The sequence below is a fragment of the Neolamprologus brichardi genome, chromosome 7 (assembly GCF_056152115.1).
Source record: "Neolamprologus brichardi isolate AB-2024 chromosome 7, ASM5615211v1, whole genome shotgun sequence".
Lineage (NCBI taxonomy): Eukaryota > Metazoa > Chordata > Actinopteri > Cichliformes > Cichlidae > Neolamprologus > Neolamprologus brichardi.
The window spans coordinates 44,020,058-44,025,330 of NC_142110.1; the positions used below are offsets into that span (position 1 = coordinate 44,020,058).

General features: G+C 38.1%; 2 long non-coding RNA genes across 2 annotated transcripts; both read left to right on the plus strand.

Annotated features, from left to right (window-relative positions):
* Positions 1-248: 248 nt before the first annotated feature.
* On the plus strand, positions 249-1,763 carry LOC148102168 (uncharacterized). The gene is made up of 3 exons (XR_015719356.1): positions 249-349; positions 1,501-1,593; positions 1,684-1,763. It is a non-coding gene; the product is annotated as an uncharacterized LOC148102168 (long non-coding RNA).
* A 20-nt stretch (positions 1,764-1,783) lies between these two features.
* LOC148102169 (uncharacterized) lies at positions 1,784-2,611 on the plus strand. Its single transcript, XR_015719357.1, has 3 exons — positions 1,784-1,848; positions 2,140-2,346; positions 2,580-2,611. It is a non-coding gene; the product is annotated as an uncharacterized LOC148102169 (long non-coding RNA).
* Positions 2,612-5,273: the final 2,662 nt, after the last annotated feature.

The following is a 5,273-nucleotide window of genomic DNA, read 5'->3' on the forward strand; positions in this document are numbered from 1 at the left end:
AATTTGCAACATCAAGTTAAACCGAGGTTCTTTGGAAGTTAAAATGTCAAGCAGATTTTTATGTTACGGTAACTACATTTTGTAAGTTACAAATATAGTTCGCCAAGACAGCATAACGGTTTCTAAACAACTGCGCATTAATACCACAATGTTGTATTTTCATGTGTCAAGTTCGCAATGCGCATTAATCCCAAAGGCTGAAAAACCAGCAGCGATAAGTGCTCCGCCTCCGCGCCGACTAGCGTTGACGCAGAAAATGACTCTCAGGGGTTATCGACGGAGGAGCCCCTCAAAAAGTTGATGGAAGAAGGCATTGATGTGTCAGACGACGAGGCGCAAAGGTTTTGAGGTAAGTCGGGTGTGATTTTGTGTTTTTATAAAAATTACAACGTGTAATTTTACAGTGGAGTTAGCAAAAGTCCGAAGAGCTAGATTTAAAATGGGTGAAAGCTAGCAGTTAGCTAAGTTTTAAACAAAGAAAGGTACAAATGTGGACTATTTAGACTGTTGGTGGAATGTTCAACGTCTGTCTGCCCGCCGTATTCGAGTGTTTTATCAATAAATAGTGACTAACCGTGTACAACAATGTAAAAAAATCAATAATTTCTCAAAACATGCTAGTATGTAAATATAGCTATTAACAAAATCGTTTTCTAAGCCAAATATATCGCATCTAACTTGTTTCCCGCTCAAAGGGATTTTAAACAATGGAAGGTACACATTTGTACCATTCCACCTACTTAGTGGGATTTTCGAATATGAGAGCTGTAAGCTCTGCACAGGGACAGTGTCTGCAAACACCTGTGATGCCAGCTAGCTGCTCGATCAGGGATCGATTTATAATTTCAAATAAACAAAATCAAGGAGGCAAATTGTGGGCAGCAAAAACAGACAAGATAGCCTAGGATTCTATTCTCCCGCAGAGTCGCTTGGATCTCAAAGAACCAGTCCAGAAAGAACAGAAGTACCGAAACAAAATAATTGGGACTCTTTATGAAATGCTGTCACAGTACACAATGTAAGGGTTCCTTTCTGAATAATTACATTAATTTCTTAATATTAATATTGCTGTTGTACGAGAGGCAGAGAACAAATGGTTAGCCCATCTGCCTCCCAATCTGGAGACCAGCGTTCGAGTCTGGCGTGACACATGGTTCCAATGAACTGGCAATAGTGGTAAAACCATACATCCTGTGTCTCCAGACCTTGTCTGGACTATGATATCCAAAGTGTTCATTTTCGAATTTGCTCAAGAGTAAATTAATAATTCAGGACTGCAGTCAATTAATTAATGAAGTTTGGGAGAGGTGTGGCTTTTTGTCCATGCCCATTTTTTCTAAAATTAAAATCAACTTTAGCTACATTGATTTGACATTGGTCTATAACATACTATTTACAGTAATAACAATATGATTAGAAGAATTGAAGAACATAAAAGCCCCCAGGAAAGGATAAGAGTAATCAGTGTGCTGTGGGTTGTTTTTCTTATGTTTGAAACAGGTACCCAACCCACTCAGACTACATCCAGGTCATCAAAGCCCATCAAAGATTGTGAAGTATCCTTTCTTAAGAGATGTACACGGAAATGGTTATGTGAGTACCTCTCCTTTTTTGTTTCTTTTATAGATTATATTAATATAAAGTAAGCATAATTAACTACTTATATACATTTGAAACAACTAGGACACCTGGCACGGCCAACTCAAGAGAAAGTTCAAAGCAGAACGGGCTCCCCTAATCAGCAACGAAGAAGTGAACCGGGTTAAAGAAAATTTTGGACGCACGCAGAAACATCGGACCACAGAGGAATCCAGCAGCTCCTATCTGAAGAGACTGAAGCCCTCTCTCGTAAGTCCTCACACCCTCAGCCTCTAAGAGCTAAGGTAACATATGTAGTCTTATTATGTTCACTGTAAAGCTAAAAGTAAACATTAATTGAAAGAAACATGTTAACAGATAACATTAACATAGAAAAAGGAACTTCACAGTTGATTTAACAAAAGTCTGCTCAACTTGCAATTCCTATTCAACATTATTGCATTTTTTTCCAAAGCATTTGGTGTACAAATTACTGCATTTCGAGTAACATTAACTTATCAGATTTTACTTATGATAATACTGATATCTGCTTTGACAAAGGATTCGTGCTTTGTGGGGGAAGATGCAGCCTTCATTGATGCTCATATCAAGGTGCTAAATGATCAGCACAAGAAGCTACATCCTGACACAGCACTGGTGAAAGACCGCATGACAAAAACCTTTGCATGGAGACGTCGAGAGGTAGCTGAAGGAATGTGTACTGTGGACCTATTAAAGAGATATCCATTCCTGGGGACATCTGCAGGGGTAAGAATTGTTAAGATGATTGGGGAAACAGCTAATGATTTTTTTGTCTCTAAATCTGATTATTTTTTTCTGTACTAACTGATTAATCAATCTGTTCATTATCTTTAGAATTTTTGTTCAAGGGTTAAAGCACTTTACATTTATCTCCAGTCTGTGTCTTTAAACATGTCAAAAGTTTAAATCCTCAATGTAAAATGTCATTCTTTTGTCTATTCTGCTCTTTTCATTTCCAGTTGTGTGATGAGGTTGATTTAATGCATCCCTGTCGCCGCTTTAGCGAAAACTTCACTGCTGTTCTTCAAAATGTTCTTCAAATGACCAAGGATTTGCCACTGAAGAAGGTCTACATGGAGGCAAGAGAGAATGCACTGGCTGAAGACATTACAGGTGCTAATTTGACCTCATACAAATAGTAAATTTTGTGACAATTCATTTGCTGTCAGTGCTGGGAGTTTTCTTCAGATAGGTTGCTTGTTGACTTTGAACATTCACTCAGCACAAGTGTCAGTGTGCCATTTTCATCTCTGCCAGGTGACTTACAGAATGCTCTGGAAATGAACAAAAGTTTTACAGATGTGCATTTACAGGATAAAGTGCTTCAGCGTCTGTCTGCTATATCTGTCAGCAGTGTCAAATATGAACTTGAGGATGTTTTTGTAGTTGGCCATGTGCACACTGAAGCCATACCTATATTCTTTAAAATCAAGTATATTTTGAATGTTGATACTTGTTGGGTATTGTGTGGGAAACTGTTACTTCCTTGCACTTTATGAATGTCATTTCCATGCTTACCAAGTGGCAGTTGACAATGACTGGATCCTGTTCAATCCAGGAAATGAATTAGACTTTCAAGCTCTAGACACCTATTTAGTTTATGATAGGCTGTTTGTGTCCTTGAGGTATTCTGTGTGACGTGATTGCAAGCACATTTTCCACTTTGTCTATATATATGGCATATATGTATATATATATATTCTGGCTTGATGAAGTAGAGCAAAACATTTGTGTGCACAGTTTTTTTTTTTAAGTACATGCCATCTCTGTGATCCGTCAAAACATTGTGTTCAGGTGTTTAATGTCTTTTTGTGATTGTTTACTTTTTTTAAATGAATGTATTTTTCTTGACATGTCCTATGGCAATATACGAATGTAATCAAGGATGTATTCCTGTGGTTGTTTAAATGCTTTGATGTGATTCTTTTATCGAAAATAAATGGTTAAATAACCAAATATTTTGGACTATTGGGGGTACATTTTTGTCTCTTTAGGTACGAAATAGGTTGTCGCTGGGGGGGTACCCTCATAGGTACCCTATTGTACCCTTTTCAAGGGAACATTTCTGTACTATAGTTTGAAGGTACATTTATGTCTTAGGAAAGTACATGATTGTACTTCAGATGGTACAACTTCATAAGGTACAAAAATGTACCAAGCCTAAAGGGTACAGAGATGTCCCACAAAAAGGAACACCCCCAGCGACAAGCATTTGTACCCTTTTTGGTACACTTTGGTACCCCTATTTCTGAGAGTGAGAGGCAAAGATGATTTCTCTCTCCCATCAGTGACCGTGGTTCACATGAAATTTAAGTTGGCATTCTCTTCGCACAGGTATTTATCTGAATAAACATTGAACCCTGAAATGATGTTAAAGAGCTCCAAAGATAAAAGGACTCCACCCGCAACCTTAAAAGCACAGATTCAAAATTAAACACTTATATGCAATGTAAGTTACTACATCATAAAATAAGATTTTAAGTCCATTTGACACATTTCCTTCTTACATTTGCTCATGTAAGGGGTCAGCATGCAGTAGCAGATCATTTGCTTCCTTCTGTGCTCTACATCCTCCTCTGTAACGCCAATAAACCGCACATCCTCTCACATCATACCATTGGAAATTTAGGAAATGCTCTGGCAATCTAAACAATACCATGTCACTATACTATATCATACCCTATAGTACTGTAGGGTATGATATACTACTAAGCCCTTCCTCACTTTCAACTCTGTTCCCCTGATCTTCTGGGAGTGTGGGAGAGTCAGTAAGAGATAACCAGGGTTATCTTATCATTCATCATCCTTTAATGACTTTTTAGCATTGGACCAGGTGCTTTCACACACATTACTCTCCAGGTGATCATAAGAGAGGGCAGGTTTATTTTTTTAACGTTGCTGCTGCTTCACAGAGGCATGCTAATGAAGACTGACGAAGTGCAGATTGGAGGAAAAACACAATGTTCTGTGCATTGTAAGTTTAAGGTTTTGGTCTTTCAAGTTGTTCATTTGAAGTGTTTAGAAATGCACAGAAAAAAGCTAACTTATCCCTTCAGCTTTTTACCTTCCATAATACGAACGACATCTAATTTAAACAGGCAGGATGTCATACTGTGAAGAAGATTTATCCCTAGAGAGCTCTGGGAGTGTGTTAGGACATTTCACCAAATAAAGGCCTAGTTAAGGCAAGGTTTATAAAAATGAATTGTTAAAACAATACAGAGGTAAATGTAACTTTTCTAATTCTGTAATGTTCATTGAATGTTCAGATATTGGTGTATAGGAGTGTTCCTGTCAGCTAATATACTTGTCTGTTATTTTTATGTCCTTTTAAACAATCTAACTTGATTTAAACACTTGCCACAGAATGACTGATGGTGCATTTAAGAGCACCAGTAGTCCTCCTCTCTTGCATCCACACATCTGTGCAGAGTCTGGTTACACATAGCTGCTGTTTTGTTGTTATACACTCGCCGACCACTTCATTAGTTACACGTCGTTAGTTGAAGCCAAAAACCCCATGTGGCTCTCCCATCCCATCACATCCCAAAGGTGCACTATTCCAATGAGGTCTGGTTACTACAGAGGACATCTGAGTACAGTGAACTCATTGTCATATTGAATAATCCAGTATGAGCTTTGTGCCATGGGAC